This window comes from Trichosurus vulpecula, unplaced genomic scaffold (assembly GCF_011100635.1).
Source record: "Trichosurus vulpecula isolate mTriVul1 unplaced genomic scaffold, mTriVul1.pri scaffold_45_arrow_ctg1, whole genome shotgun sequence".
NCBI lineage: Eukaryota > Metazoa > Chordata > Mammalia > Diprotodontia > Phalangeridae > Trichosurus > Trichosurus vulpecula.
Genome location: NW_023494528.1, coordinates 9,808 through 27,077, shown reverse-complemented (window position 1 = coordinate 27,077; position 17,270 = coordinate 9,808). Strand labels below are relative to the sequence as shown.

Here is a 17,270-nt window from a genome sequence, read left to right as displayed (position 1 = left end):
AACTGAAGAGAGACCAAGATAAACTATAATGTCAGCTAAGGTTTCATGGAATGTTGGGGGGACCTTATAGAATGGGACAGGAGAGAAAAGAGAAAGGGATGAGATAAAATATATTACTATAAGAAGCAGTAAAGATAATCTCACAAGAAAATATATACTCCATTGATTCCTTGTCCTAATTCTTAAACCATCCTCACTTGACCCAGTCATCCACTCGATGAATCATCCTGATTTTCTTTTACTTTCCAGGGGCAAAATCCTAGACAAAAATCCTCTATGTTTATTGCCTTCATTTCCTACTTCCCTCTCAGTTAACTATTTGCAATCTGTCTTCCTTCAATTGGCTTATCATTCCAAGTTATAATTTCTTCTATCTAATGGACTTCTCTAATGTCACATACTATTTGATTTTTTTTTGCAGCTTCTGCTACCAAACACTATCTAATCTCTTACTGGACATGAATTCTCATTCATATTCTCTCTCTATTTACCTATCTTTCTATCTCTCTCTCTCTATTTCTCCATTCTTGGCTCCAATGATCTCTCTCTCTCTCTCTCTATTGGGTAACCTACTTCACTGATACCTTCTTCTCAGTCTCCTTTTCTGGATGTTATTGATATTCCGCACACTATACATGTGTGGCCCATAAGGCTCCATCCAGAAATTCCTCTCTATTTGAACTCTCAGTTCAATTCGCCATCAATCAAATGCCTATTTTTAACAGGCACAATATTAAGCCCAGGAAACATAAGAAAATTAGGAGCTTGACAAGATTAATACAAAGAGTAAAATCAGAATAAAAATTAAATACTTAAAAAAGAAAGGCACTAACTTTTGGGGGGAAATCAGGAAAACCTTCTAGAACAAGATTAAAATATAATAAGGAAATTTTGACCAACATAGAAATAAAATTTTAAAGTATAAATTTTTTAAATGTGGTTTTCTAAGTCAATGTGTCCCCACAGGAATCCATTTGGAGAGTTTACTGGTGACCCCTCTTTTTGTTATACCAGAAGCGAGTGAGACACATGACAAGAGTTTAAGTTTTAAATGGAGAAGTTTATTAGCCGGCGACCGTTCGGGGAAATAGAGTATCCCAAATCAAAACGGCCCCTGATGCCAGTGAAGAAGCAGTATTTATACAAAAATCTAAGTACAGATGTTAGTTATCTCTTGAAACTTACATGTTATTTTTAGCAGGCTCAATAAGCCTTTGTTAACTTTACAGAAAGAAAGGAACCCCCTAAAAAGATTGTAAATACAATATATCAGATAGCTGACTCAAGCGTTGACTGAATTACAACCCAGGATCTCCTCGTCCAATCTGCCATACATCCCACGGGAGCATGAGATAAGAGCTAGGAGCAATCACATAAGAAAAGGAATATCCGGGGCTGAGGCCCTCATCCTTCAAGGCCATAGGCAGACCTGGACAAATAGTCCAGCTGGGTTTTGTTGAGACAAGAGATAAAGTTGTCTCCAAGCCAACTCAGTTAGTTAAAGGAAGATCGTTAGGCTTTCCTGGTAACTAGCTTACATTCCATGGGAATATCTTAGGGGCCCAGGGAACTCGCCAAAAGGCAGGAACTCAGCCTGTTCTTTTATAGCACTCTGGAGTTTGCGATTAGGGGCTGGGGGCAGGGTTCTTAGCAATAGCTGGCTACTCAAGTATCACATCTTGAGCTTGACACTACTTCAGAGTATTGAAGGTAGCACTAGAGAGCCTAGGGACTTAAGCATTCTAAGAAGCAGAGCTAAGAAAAAAAGCATTCAGGGCATTGGGAATAACATGTTCAAAGTCTTAAGATGAAAGAATGAGTATCATGTATGGGGAACAGGCTACTTTGACTAGAGTGTAGAGTACATAAAAAAGTGAATGATATGATGAATTGGAAAAGAGTTTAAATGCAAAAAAAAACCAGCAAATATTTTTATTCTAGAAGTAACACAGCCATGGAACAGGGGGCGTAACACAGCAATACCATCAGCTCCAGTGGGTTTAATTAACATCTTTATACAAGGATGTCAATGTATATGTTCAGCCCTAATCCCACACAATGCCACAAATGATAGAATGCTTAACTAGGACTAAGGCACAGATTCAAATCCTTCCTCTGACCTAGGTTTTGTGACAAAATGTAAAAGTCTCTCAATGTCACTTTCCACACCAGTAATATGGAGATAATAATGCCTCTGGCATAGACCTAATAAGCCACAAATTATTTAAAAGGACTTAGATACATAAACTGTATTACAAAGCACTATACAAATGTCAATTGTTATTTCTCCTGAAGAACAATCCTAAACTCAGTACTACTATACATCTCTACGGGAATGTCCCACTGGCTTCTCATAATCAATATATGCAAGGTGGAATTCATTTTCTTTCCTTGTAACCCCCTGGTCACAAAATTTCCCTCCATATATTGAAACCGCCACATTTTCAGTCACTTTAGTATATAAACTCAGAGTTGATGAACCATTCTCTCCTCCTAGTATTCAATTAGCTGCCAACCTCTAAATGCTGTACCACTGGCTTCCTTGCATGCCCACCTTTCCCATCGTCAAGACCCACAAAGGCCCTTGTACATATTTCTGCAGTATCTTCCCAATTGATGTCCCTAATCCCAGTTTCTCCACTCTCAAATGTATATCCCACAAAACAGAAAAGTTTACATTCTAAAACCACAAATCGTAAATTGAGAACAAAAAAGGACCTCAAAAGTCCGACCCCCTAATTCTGCAGATGAGGCAACTGATGGTTGAATTGCTTTGCGCAAGAACATACAGGTGGTAAAAAGCCCTATTAGAAACGTCTGCTTTTAAATTTAAAATCCACTCTTCTTTCCCTATTACCTAACTATCTGACCATGCCACTCCCTGAATCAAAACATTTTAAAGGTACTTCTATGGTATCTGTGCTGAGAGACAAATTCCACAGTCCTGCACTTACTGGGAGGGACATTGTGGGAGACACTAACATTTTCCATATTTATCTCATGTTACTGCTCTCTTCGCTTTACATTTCCAGCCAAACTGCTTAATCATGTGTTATGAGAGACCTTATCAAAAGTTTTTTAAATGTCTGAGTGAATTATTAATTAACAGATCCTACTATTTTGTTAGCTTTTTTCCCTTTTCTGCTGCCTTTAAAAAAAAGGTAAATAGCTCTTTCTCCAAACTGGTTTCACACTGTGAGCAAGGGTAATCTTCTTTCTCTCATTCAAGTGCAAATCTATTCAAGGCTTTCCTTTCCTTTTCTCAGTGAGCTCTAATGAGATACATAAAGGCAAGATGTGGAAATCAAAGAAAACAAGGCCAGGGCCAAAGAGGAACAGGGGCCATACGCAAACTTTGTCTCATAGCATCAGCAATGGCCCCAGCATTCTCTTCCAAAGGATTCTCAACCATACAGAAACATAAAGTATTTTAACCAGGTTGACTGCAGAATGCTACACTGTACAACACAAGAATCTTTATAAAAGCATTACTACCTATTCTGTCATGAGCACCATACATAAAGTTACTACACTATTCAGACTTCCTTCTCAATGCCAAACTCCCAATTTTAACCCAAATGGGCAGGAGAGTATTAGCCTATTAGGTCTGACAGGTAAAGACTTCTAGAGCCTTAAAAGACCCAGGAGTTTAAGGTCAAAGGAGAATGTGGCTAGGACAAAGATTCACCTCGTCCATCGCAGCCGATGAAAACTAAGGGCGTCAAGTCAAAGAATCTAAGATGAAATAAAATCTCACTTTTGTCTTTATTTGAAAGGGCCTTGTAATTCTTCAGCCAAATCAGGATGTCTGTTAAACTAAAAACCCTAATATTCCATTCAAACCAACAGAGTACCTGAGAGATTTTCATCATCTGAAACTCAAACTCTGCTGTGATGAAGGAGCCTTCTCCCAAGGGTTTTTTTTTCAAGTATCATCCTAACTCAGTGATATTTTTAGTATTATGCTTCAGATACTACTACCCCCACAGAGAATTCCCAAGTCATAAAAGGCTGGTGAAGAATACCCTATGGAGAAAATGACCCAAGTACTGCTACCCTCCCACTTGTGGGTTCCAAGATAACCACAATAAGTATGTGTGATTGAACTCGGCTCCCATTCTTAATGAAGTACTTCATCATGTAGGACTTAAAAAACAAAACTCCAGATACCCTGCATGGTTCATAAGCTAGACTCGGATAAGCACATGACCAGTTTGTAAGAAGGAAACATGAAGTGAAGAGGAGAGGTGAAGACTGAGAAAAGCTCTTTCATGCCCTTTCCCAGAAAATCTGGTCTGCTTTCAGGGATCGTTACTGCAATGTGGCACATACATGAAAGAGGAAATCGCATTTTTCTTTCTTCCTGCTGACAACCCTGAATTCTGAATCTGCACAGCATGAGAGGGAACCCTGCATGGATTTCAAAATCCTCAACTAAACCCTGCACAAACACAATTTTCTGTTAACACCACAAAGCTAATGAATACTTCAATTTCTAACATGCTCATTGGGACAGAATCCCTTTGACCTATCAGTTTTGTTCTGGACTATGTGCAAACAGCCATAGGGGTCAGGGAAACAGTACACATGGGTCATGTGAAAGCACTTTCTAACCTAACGTGTATTTGTTTGGGTAGGGGACGGGAGGGGAAGAAAAATTATCATTTTACCCATATTTTTTCTTTTTGTCTCAATTTGTCTTCTAGGTAAATCTTTTGAAGAAATTGTAAGACTGCACATTTTGGAAATACTCATGAGATGTTTCCAACTGCGTAAAGTCTACATTTCCATTCAGATCATCTAATATTTACTTACTACATATAGATGTATATAAGGAGTGAATCAGTAAATAGGAATCATGTGCAAGGAACTAGACGAATCAGTGGGAATTTTAAAAATAATGAATTGCTTCCTACAAAGAACTTAGATCAAATGCAGGATATATACAAAATGCATAAAACTGATGGGAGAAAGGCTGTTCCTAAGGCTATGTATCCAAGGAATTCCTGTTTCTCTTTTGGTTAGATACATAGAAACAGAAGGGAGGAAGGTAAGGATTCCAGGAACAAATTTTATAAAAGCACAGGGAGAAGACTCTGAGATCCCAAATTTAAAGTTGAAAGGGACCTCAAACAAAGGCTATCTAATCTAGCTCCCTCATTTTATAAATAAAATTAAAGTAAGGACTAGTGATTTGCCTAAGCTCTATCAATGGCAAAATTTGAATAAATTCCTCTCAACTCCAAAACGAGTGAGTTTCTTTCAGGTCTATCCTACTCCTCATCTTAACCATGGAGGGGTATGTAGAAAAAAATCCAGTATAGAAACCTCTTTGCCTGAAGCAATAAGTGAATGAAAGGGAGTAATGTAAAGTTACAGACAGGAGTGAGTTCCTATTGTCTTGGAGCCAAGAGGGAGCCACAGCAGTTTATTAATATCAATCTTATGCCAAATGCATAGAATGCACAAGACAGTGGAGAAGCTAAAAATGTAAAATGAACAGAACATTGGTCTTCACCTGGGTGGTTGCACTGCATATGTAAAAAGGGAACGCTGTCAGGGAGGTTGAGTAAGCAGAACCAACAAGACCTGGCAAGCAATAAGATATACTGATGAGAGAAATGACTTCATTTTTCCGTTGGCGATTGCATAAATGGTGATGACCTTAAAAAAAACAGGGATAATGGAAAAATAATGAATTCGGTTTTAGATATTTGTAATGGCGATGGGACATCCGGATGCTAATGTTCACCCAGCAGTGCAAGATGCCTTGGTTCTTGGCCTAAAGAGATACTGTATTCAGGGAGGCATGAGATTTATATGTTATAATCAAGTGTTCCATGCATAATGATGATAAAAACAAAATCTGTTTTCACCATTTTTTGCCTATTTACTGACAGGATAAGGATATTACAAGTACTCCAAGATTTCCCATGGATATTGAATTAATAGGCAAAGTTATCTGAAAGCATGAAGAAGCTTCAGTTAGTCTTACCAGCTGCTATCCAGAATAGTGGGGCAAATTTATAAGTCTCCAAATAATTCTGAGGGTATGGGGTCATGTCCAGGAAAGACCAAAAGGCTTACATATTATGTATTTTTTTTCTCATTCTGATTTTTTTGAGGATTATCCAATTGGTTAGCTTTCTTACTAGTCACTGATATTTAATCGAGAAGGTTAGCATTCTATTAAATTATGATCCCTTCCATGAAAACAAAATTTAAATGTAGAATGACGTGTGGCATCACCAAAAAACTATCCACGGACCAGTGACACAAATGATTGGCCAGTAAACTGTTAATTGCTAAAGCAAAAAAGAAACCTAAAATATGGCAACTTGTGGATCTTCATCCTGACATGGAAGGAGCATACTGTAAAAGTAATGCTGCACCAATAAAAAAAAATTTAGTTTTTGTAAAACACCATTACAACCGAAAGCACAGTAGTTCTGAAGAAGGGAGATGTCGACCCGTTTCTCTTCTCCACTGCTTTTCTAATGCCTGTTTTGCTTAATGAGTTTTAAAGGGAAGGATGTTAGATGGAAAATCCCTGCAGATTCATGAAATTAATTTCACAACACAAAGGGAAAAAGGCAGCATAGCATAGAGGTTAAGAAGCCATCCTTGTTGACAGAATTTATGGGTACCAAGCCTCTCATGTAGTAAAATGTATAAGGGACTTAACCTTGGTAGTGCCCCTGGTAACACTGTAAGGTGTAGACAAGGCTCTTCTGAAGTGCATTAGGAGAGGAAGTTTCTCAATAGGAGCTTCCTACCCTAATGAAATCATACATTTCATCGATTTCTTTTTTTAAATCTGAAACAACCTCAATGAATAAGACAGCACTAGGTATTTTCTGACTGTCTCCCATTCCTGTAATAGTCTTCCCTCTTCTGCTCCAACTGCTGACTTCGGCGACTTCCCTAAGGTCACAACTAAAACCGCACCTTTTAACAGAGGCCTTCCCCTAACCCTTAATTCCAGTGTTTTTGCTCTTTTAATTACCCCCATTTTATCCTGTAAATACCTGCCATTGTACATATTTATAAGGACTGTCTTTTCTCTCTTTGTCTGCCTAGTGCCTAGCATGTAGCAGTCATGTTTACTCATTGAATGAAGTGAAAGCCACATTACAATACTCACTATCCCATTATTAGTTAATGATAAGAGATAAAGGGAAATTTTCTAAGTGTTATATATTCAAGCATGTCTCTATTCCATTACAACTAATTACATACTTGCTTATGATATATCTACTTATTAGATGGTAACAAGTTTGAGGACCAGGGCCAAAACTGTTATTTAATAGGTGCTTTCAAAGACGTACTATAAAACACACTGGTCTTCAATCTAATTTCTTTGAAGTCATCACAGTTTTGCTATCTTTATATTTATTACCATAGCAGGGACCTACAAAATAGAGGTGGGATATATAGTCCAATAGCACACTGTTAGGTACTCAACCTAAATAGAAACCATTCAACTACTCTATAATCTCCATTTATGAACTCATGAGTTTCTCAACTATACAGTTTTTAATTTTTTTTTTAATGCAATTTATTTATTTAACATATTTGGTTTTCAGCATTGATTTTCACAACATTTTAAATTACAAATTTTCTCCCCATTTCTACCCTCCCCCCCACTCCAAGATGGCTTATATTCTGGTTGCCCTGTTCCCCAGTCAGCCCTCCCCTCTATCACCCCCCTCCCCTCTCATCCCCTTTTCCCTTCCTTTCTTGTAGGGCAAGATAAATTTCTACGCCCCATTGCCTGTGTATCTTATTTTTTAGTTGCATACAAAAACTTTTTTTTGGTTTTGAACATCTGCTTTTAAAACTTTGAGTTCCAAATTCTCTTCCCTCTTCCCTTCCCACCCACCCTCCCTAAGAAGTTGAGCAATTCAACCTAGGCCACACATGTATTATTATGTATAACCCTTCCACAATACTCATGTTGTGAAAGGCTAACTACATTTTGCTCCTTCCCGACCCATCCCGCTTTATTGAATTTTCTCCCTTGACCCTGTCCCCTTTCCAAAGTGTTTGTTATGATTACCTCCACCCCCATCTGCCCTCCCCTCCATCATCCCCCCCCCCTTTTATTTTTTTTTTATCTTCCTCCCTCTTCTTTCCTGTGGGGTAAGATACCCAACTGAGTATGTATGGTATTCCCCCTCAGGCCAAATCTGATGAGAGCAAGGTTCACTCATTCCCCCCTAACCTGCCCTCTCCCCTCCTCCCATAGAACTGCTTCCTCTTGCCACCTTTATGAGAGATAATCCACCCCATTCTATCTCTCCCTATCTCCCTCTCTCAGTATGTTACTCTCTCATCCCTTAATTTCATTTTATTTCTTTTAGATATCTTCCCTTCATCTTCAACTCACCCTGTGTCTGCTCTCTCTCTTTTACATATATATATATATATATATATATATATATATATATATACATAAACACATATATATATATACACATACATACATATACACATAGATACATACATACATAAACATTCACTTATATATATATACATACACACACATATACATATATATATATACATATATATATATGCATATTCCCTTCAACTACCCTAATACTGAGGTCTCATGAATCATACTCATCATCTTTCCGTGTAGGAATGTAAACAAAACAGTTCAACTTTAGTAAGTCCCTTGCAATTTCCGTTTCTTGATTACCTTTTCATGCTTCTCTTGATTCTTGTGTTTGAAAGTCAAATTTTCTATTCAGTTCTGGTCTTTTCACTGAGAAAGCTTGAAAGTCCTCTATTTTATTGAAACTCCATATTTTGCCTTGGAACATGATACTCAGTTTTGCTGGGTAGGTGATTCTAGGTTTTAATCCTAGCTCCATTGACCTCCGCAATATCGCATTCCAAGCCCTTCGATCTCTTAATGTAGAAGCTGCCAGATCTTGGGTTATTCTGATTGGGTTTCCACAATACTCAAATTGTTTCTTTCTGGCTGCTTGCAGTATTTTCTCCTTGATCTGGGAGCTCTGGAATTTGGCAACAATATTCCTAGGAGATTTCTTTTTGGGATCTATTTGAGGAGGCAATCGATGGATTCTTTCAATTTCTATTTTGCCCTGTGGCTCTAGAATATCAGGGCAGTTCTCCTTGATAATTTCCTGAAAGATGGTATCTAGGCTCTTTTTTTGATCATGGCTTTCAGGTAGTCCTATAATTTTTAAATTATCTCTCCTGGATCTATTTTCCAGGTCAGTGGTTTTTCCAAGGAGATATTTCACATTGTCTTGCATTTTTTCATTCCTCTGGTTCTGTTTTATAATATCCTGAGTTCTCATAAAGTCACTAGCTTCCACTTGCTCCAATCTAATTTTTAAAGTAGTATTTTCTTCAGTGGTCTTTTGGACCTCCTTTTCCATTTGGCTAATTCTGCCTTTCAAGGCATTCTTCTCCTCATTGGCTTTTTGGAGCTCTTTTGCCATTTGAGTTAGTCTGTTTTTTAAGGTGTTGTTTTCTTCAGTGTATTTTTCAGTATTTTTTTGGGTCTCCTTTAGCAAGTCATTGACTTGTTTTTCATGGTATTCTCGCATCCTTCTCATTTCTCTTCCCAATTTTCCCTCTACTTCTCTAACTTGCTTTTCCAAATCCTTTTTGAGTTCTTCTATGGCCTGGGGCCAGTTCATGTTTTTCTTGGAGGCTTTGGTTGTAGGCTCTATGACTTTGTCATCTTCTTTAGGCTCTATGTTTTGGTCTTCTTTGTCACCAAAGAAAGAATCCAAAGTCTGAGACTGAATCTGGGCGCGTTTTCGCTGCCTGGCCATATTCCCAACCAACTAACTTGACCCTTGAGTTTTTCAGTGGGGTATGACTGCTTGTAGACTAACGAGTTCTATGTTCTACGTTTGGGGGGAGGTGCCAGCTCTGTCAGAGCCGCACTCCTCCTTCCCCAAGGACCCCCAGTCCAGACTGGACTTAGATCTTCAGCAGGCTGTTGCACTCCTGCTCTGATCCGCCACTTAATTCCTCCCACCAGGTGGGCCTGGAGCCAGAAGCAGCAGCAGCCGTAGTTGCCCCACCTCCGCTGCCCCCGGGGCTGGAAGCCGAACCGCGAACTCCTTCCACTCCCGCAGCTTTTCCCACTAACCTTCTCCGCAGTCTTTGGTGTTTGTGGGTCGAGGGGTCTGGTAACTGCCGCAGCTCACATATTCAGGGCGCTAGGGCCCCCTCCGCCCGGCTTCTGGTCTGGATCGTCCACGCTGCTCAGGCTGGGCTCTGCTCCACTCTGTTCCCAGCTCCCAGCTCCGTGTGGAATAGACCTCACCCAGAGACCATCCAGGCTGTCCTGGGCTGGAGCCCTGCTTCCCTCTGCTGTTCTGTGGGTTCTGCTGTTCTAGAATTGGTTCAGAGCCATTTTTATAGGTTTTTGGAGGGACTCGGGTACGGAGCTCACTCTAGTCCGTGCTTACCAGCCGCCATCTTCCAGTTTTTAATTTTTAAAAAAATGTATTTAATATTTTGCTTTTCAACATTGATTTCCACAAGGTTTTGAGTTACAAATATTCTGATTGCCCTGTTCTCCAGTCAGCCCTCCCTTCTGTTACCGCACTCCCCCCCATTCCCTTTCCCCTGACTTTGTTGTAGGGCAGGATAGATTTCTATACCCCATTCTCTATATATCCTCTTTCCCAGCTGCATGCAAAAACACCCTTTTTTTCAGCATCTGATTTTAAAATTCAAGAGTTCCAAATTCTCTCCCCTCTTTCCCTTCCAACCCACCCTCCCTAAGAAGGCAAGCAATTCAACAAAGGCCACACATGTATTACTGTGTAAAACACTTTGACAATGCTCAAGTTGTCAAAAACTTAACTGTATTTCCCTCCATCCTATCCTATCCTATCCCCCTTTATTCAATTCTCTCCGTTGACCCTGTTCCTTTTCCAAAATGTTGCTTTTCATTACCTCCTCCCCCTATTTGCCCTCCCTTTTATCATTCCCCCTTCTTTCTTAGCTATCTTAACTAGTTGCAATTAGAGGACAATTTTGTAAAAATTACTGCAAAGTAGCCTAGAGCCAGAGGTACTAAGAGATAGATACCCTCATCTCTTATTTAAAAAAAACAATTAAAGATCCAGGGAAGCTAAAAGTGATTTGCCCATGGCCAGCCACCACAGTAGTGGTAAAACCAGCGTTAAAACTCAGGCCAGAGTTTTCCTCTTGACAACCATATTGCTCAGTTTATGTCCCTCTTTATTCCCCTCCCTCCCTTATATCTTACCTGTTACTTACTTACTTATTCCCTCCCTTAAAACACCCCCACCACCATTCCTTCTCTTTCCCCTGCCAATTGTCATAATAACTGTACTATTCTCAGGACTGACATGTATAAAACCTACACAAAACAATATAATGATACATATATATATATAGATGTAAATAATCTCCCTTATGGATTAACAAGGGTTTTCCCCCCATTTACTTTTTATGTATCCCTTGGATTGTGTTTGTGAAGATCAAATTTTCCACTGAGCTCTGGAATTTCCTTAATTTCATTGAATGTCCATCTCCTTACCTGGAAAATTATACTCAATTTTGCTGGGTAGTTGATCCTTAGTTGTGGTCCAAGCTCCTTTGGTTTTAGAATTTCATATTCCAATTTCTCCTCTCACTTAACATAGAAGCTGAAAGATCTTGCGTGACCTGACTGTAGTTCCATAGTCTTCATAATAACTTGGAAAAACCTACATGATATAATGCTGAGTGAACAGAGCAGAACCAGGAGAACATTAAATACAACCACAGATAGATGGATTCTGTGATGACTAAACTTGATGGACCTGGCTCTTCTCAGCAATACAAGGTACAAAGACAACTACAAAGGGCTCTTGATAGAGAGAGCTATCTACATTCAGTGAAAGAACTATGGAGGCTGAATGCAGATTGAGGAAAACTATTTGCTCTCCTTTTTTCAGTTTTGTTTCTTCTTTTTCATGATTAATTCCATAATTCTTCACAACTTGGCTATTGTAAAAATAAGTTTAATTCAAAGAAATATGTAGTTTAATTCAAAGTTATATACAGATTCCACCCTGTCTGGAAAGGAGGGGAGGAAAATCTGGAGCTCAAAACTCATGCAGAACAGAGTGTTATAAACTAAAAACAAAAAATCTTAATTTAAAAAAAAATCTCGAGCCAGGATGGCTTTACAGAATCAGCTCCCATGACTGGAAAATTTTAAAAAGACCCCCCCCAAATTAGGAAATTTGTCAGCAACCAGAACTCAAAGAATATACCACAAGGTAATCTTCTGAAAAATCTGACAACCTCAAGGGCCTCTTATTCACTACAGTCTTCCTAATCCAGCCCTCCCCTCCTTCCTTCCAGGGATGATACTCAAGATGCAGTACTTTAGGGCACTGTGGCTTTCCTGTTTATCCCTTTACATTTTCCCAGGGAGAGGCACCCACTTTCAATTCTCCACAACTATTGCAATCTCACTCTGAGAACTCCTGAGCTGACATTTGGAGTGAACACTGCAGTACAATTATGGAGGAAACCCAATACCAGGTAGATTATCAGAAGACTATCAATCTGACCAGCCACAAGGTAAAAGGGAACTGAAACGGATTCAGACGATTGTGCAGCCTGTGAGGCAAGGAGTCCTAAAGGAAGATAACAGAAAGGCAGTGATGATGAAAACTTATTCAAATAGCGTGAGAAGATACAACCAGTTAAGAGAGAGAGAAAACTTACATGGCCAGGGCTTCTGAAAAACTTTCCTCTCAGAAGGATGGTGCATGATCTTTCCTAGGAAAATGACAGAGAGACTAAAATAACATAGTTCCAAAGAGAACAGAGGAGGCTCAGAAGAATGGGACCATTAAAAGCCTAAAAAATATTCTCACTTAAAAGTTTCTCTGTAGCAATGTCTCCCCAACTGATGACCTTCCTCTCCTATGGGTGAAAAACCTGTAATGCAAACCTTGGAATCTGACAAAAAAGACCAGAGCATCAAGGCCTGAGATGGAGTCATAGCATCACTGTGACTTTCCAGACGGGACTGGTGTCAAGCAAATGTAAGAGCATAAATATAATAGAAAAAAATGGAGAACGAGAAGATTAAAAGTACACAAATCACACAACTAAAACACTAGAGGTGACAAAAGAATACAAAATCAGCAATCTAGGGATTATAGGTTTGAAGAAAAGGGCAAACTTCAAGAACTCATAATGAAAAATTGACCAGAAATGTGTCTGTATGTATTTCTAAATGTATAAATTTTAGAAATATTGATTATGCCAATAACTCAAAAGAACAAGTTCCAAAAAATTCCAGGAAAAGAGACAAAATGAGGACACATTTCAAAATATCATAGAAAACCAAATTTGATTGTCATGAACAAAATTTATATATTTATAAGGGAAAAATCTGCAAATGTGACATAAACACTAAACCCAATTTTTATTACGCCAGTGATCATTTTCACAAAGGTGTGCTGAACTTGAAGCAGGCGTGGGAAAGAACTATGAAGATGAATGTTATTCATAACTATTTTTAAATAAAGAAGAAATGTCTGTATAGAGTAGTGTGCTTTGCAGTTATTATCATTCAATAAATAATCTTTCTTTTCATCGTGGAAGGTCATTTCAGCCCAGGAATGACCATTTTGGTAGCTACACATTCTGATTGTATGGCTATTTCTAGGACCTCAATTTAAGGCCAGCTATGCCTTCATTTCTCACTCTAGACCTTATCATACCCTTTTCCTGTCCCTGTTTATAGATTGGAACATTACCCAACTCAGCTTCTTTTTACTGTAATGTTATCTCCTTGAGGGCAGAGGATGTCTTATTATTAACTTTATTTTTCTTTTATTTTGGTTCTGTTTTCTTTTACACCATGCCTAATGTGGAAATGTTTTGCATGACTGTATAAGAGGTATTGTATTTTTTTGGCACTCTCAATGGACATAGACTGGGAGAGTTGGAGACAATATAGCACTCAGTTTAAAATGAATCTTTAACTTTTAACTTTAACTGTGAATATTTATTTCTATCAAATAAAAATGTTTGGTAGAAATTAGTATTTTTCAGTTGATGAAATTTATGATAGAAGACTATTAAAGAAACCTACAAAAATGGGTGGGGGGGGCTAAAGGACAGATTTTAAATTTCTGTTCCTTTTCCTCTTGGCATCAATGGTAAGCAATCTGTATCAGAGTCCATAGAACCTTGAGAAATTATGACTATTATGCCTGTGGATTATTACTACATATAACTCCCTACCCTGAATGATAATACCACTTGTTTTTTTGTCTTTACTTCATTCTTAGCGTCCCTTTTCCCTCAAGTCCCAGAATTATAGCTTGGTCCTTCTAAGGGACCCTCAGGAGAGCACTGCTTCCCTAAGAAGTTTTATTCAAATAGGGAACATATTAGATTGACATCTTAGGTCATTCCTATTCCACTTTTCTAATGAGAAGACTCCATCTAGTGGTTACTATTCTCCCTACAGATTCATCCTCTAAGACCAAAGTGATGACAAAAGATGAATTTCTCAAAGGCAGAACAGGGACTAATTGAAGCATTCACCCACTAATCACCATCTTTTATACCTACATCAAATACATTGGACACTTGTCCTTTCCTGTCTACAGATGAGAAGTTGGCAGATGAACTTTTATACTATTGAAACTGAACCACACTTTATTGATTTTACTAGAATTGAGTAATTAGGATTTGTGTGACTTTGAAATAGAAGTGTAAAGAACTAAAGACAGAACTTTACTTCCATCTAGGTTCACTGACTGTCTTGCATGTGCTTAACAGCAATAAAAACTAGCATTTATATAGCACTTCAAATTTTGAAACACTTTTTTTGTTATCTCATTTGACCCTATCAACAACCCCATGAGATAGTTACTATTCATTTTACAGATGAGGAAAGAGCTTTAGATGAATTTAAACGATTCTGCCTAGATCGTATAGCTAAAGTGTCTGAGACAGAATTTGAACTTCACTGACTCCAAATCCAGTCTCTCTTATAATTGAACTTATCAAGAACAATATAGGAATCATAATGGTAATTCAAAAGCTTCTAATTGAACCCAATTTCAATTCAAAAATATGCATTAAGAACTGTGGATGCAAAGAAAAAATGTAGCGGGTCCCAAACTTGAGCCCGCTTACATTTTACCAGAAAATACAGCATGTTCACATCTAAATAAGTACAAAATAATTTCTCAAGAAAGAGCTCTACTAACTTGTGGGAATGAGAAAAATCTCGAGGAGAAGGTAACCCAAAATGTGCTGAGGAATTTCAGGGATTCTAAGTAGAGATGAGGAGGGAGGGCGTGCATAGACAGAAAGAGACCACCAGTGCAAAAGCAAAGGAAGAAGAGCAAGGAGGCCAGCTTGGTCTACATGGAAGGCTCATGGACTGACCCTAGAGAGGTTACTTCTACAGAAGGATGCTCACACCTTTAACAGAAATTGTGAGATCAAGGAATTTAGATTGCCTGGAGGGAAATAAAAATTGTCATTGGATATGCAGGTTCAGATGACTATGGGATAACAAGGTAGAATTACCCAAGTATCTAAGATATCTAGGAAACAAAGGTCTCAACTTCAAAGATCACAAGGCTCCGGAGACAGGGCTGGAAGTCCTAAGTGATGTCCCCTTAAGAAGGCCGTGCAGACCACAGGGTTCCCCAAGGCAATCCAGAGTGGTAGCCCTCTTAACAACGCAGACAGGGATCACAGGACACCCCAAGACAACATCCAGGAGTAAGCCTGGCAAGTTTCTACTGCCTGTTGCTTCCCTTCACTTGACCTTAGGAAAATCCATGTGACTTGCCCATTCACACCCAAAGAACTCAGGACCAGAGCGGGCAGAGGAAGGCATTTTATTACACGGGTGTAGTGCTCACAGGGACACTCACACTGATACAGCCGCAGGAGCAGGGGTAACCATTCCCTCCACTCCTGCTAGAGTCATGGTTAGTTTACAATCTTTGTTTTTTACATAGTTTTCCTAGGTTATACAGTTTATATAAATAGGATAGTAAGGATACAGAAGCAAAAGTGAAGTTAATTAGATTTTCCTTGTCTTAGTTTAGGATTAAACTATATTCTTTTACTTCCCCTACTTTCCCTCTTTAACCTATGTAAATTGTGCAAATCAGTAGGCCTGGATTCTTAACCAAAGACCAGACCCTAGATAAGCTTGAACAGGTTCAAGTGGGTTTGGCCTCTCTAATTCCCTAGACTGCCTTCTCAAAAAGCATGCACATGCATACAAGCCTCTGACCTCTCACCTGACCGACCTTGAGGCCTGGTCTCTGCTAAAGCTGGGGTGGGGGAGGGCAGGGAAGCACACCTTTGGGTCTGTGGAAACAAAACTCCTCCTCCCATTTCTTACATGAGTAACTGGATGAAGATCCAGCACCTGGGCTTCTTTGTTCTCTCTAAAAGTTTGCTCAGGCAATACCCTTACCTCTGTCAACAAGGCCGGATCATTAAGGACATTACCCTAACCCCAAGAGAGATTACCTTGCTTAATATTCTACAGGTATATACTATGTTATGGAATGTAATGAGACACAGAGACGCTGGGCTGTAGTTTCAACTGACTTTTGTCAACATCCTTTACAACTCTATTCCATTAAGGAAAATCCATGATACAAGAGTATCATGGTTAAACATACATGAGGGTCATAAAAAATGAGGTAATACAGGCTTGCTAGGTCTGCTAAAATAACGTACATAAGTTTTCTCATTGCTTTGTTCAGGCAGCCAGAGCTTGTGCTCTGACTCCTTGTACGTACAAGTAAGCTAGCCTAGCTATGCTTTAAGGGAAAATAATAAACAACATGGATTTTTCTATCACCTAGCGCTGTTGTTTCCTTCAACCAAATTTTCAGGTTTAACAGTTGTGGTGCCGTGACTTTCGGATGGAAATGATGGAAATGGGACAATGCAGCCCAACCTTGCCAATGCTTTTGGGCGCCATAGGATTAATTTTTCCTGCAATTTTGGCCTTGACAAGGTTGAGGTAAGTTGTCTCTCTTCCCAGCTTCCAAAAAGAACTCCCACAAAATTGGTTGAAGTCTGAAAATTCCCTTTAAGCTAGCTCTGGGGGCAGGGATCAGATCTGCAGGCAAACGCACATAGATCCCATGGAAACACTGATTGATCTAGAAAATTGTGTGGGATGGATTTTACGAATCCAAAAATTAACAACAGAGGCTCAAGGTGAAAGTAGAAAGGAAAATTTATTA

The 17,270-nt window shown here is 38.9% G+C and overlaps 2 long non-coding RNA genes across 2 annotated transcripts in view; both read right to left on the bottom strand.

The window, feature by feature from the left end:
• The window catches only part of LOC118833350, a 37,245-nt gene extending 25,540 nt beyond the window's left edge, over window positions 1–11,705 (bottom strand). The window contains exons 1-2 of the long non-coding RNA XR_005009314.1: window positions 11,564–11,705; window positions 5,519–5,589 (exon numbers count right to left, since the gene is read on the bottom strand). This is a non-coding gene — a long non-coding RNA (uncharacterized LOC118833350). The remainder of the gene's footprint in view (window positions 1–5,518; window positions 5,590–11,563) is intronic.
• An 873-nt stretch (window positions 11,706–12,578) lies between these two features.
• On the bottom strand, window positions 12,579–13,136 carry LOC118833349. Its single transcript, XR_005009313.1, has 3 exons — window positions 12,897–13,136; window positions 12,745–12,798; window positions 12,579–12,653 (listed from the first exon to the last, which is right to left on the bottom strand). It is a non-coding gene; the product is annotated as an uncharacterized LOC118833349 (long non-coding RNA).
• Between the last annotated feature and the right edge of the window lie 4,134 nt (window positions 13,137–17,270).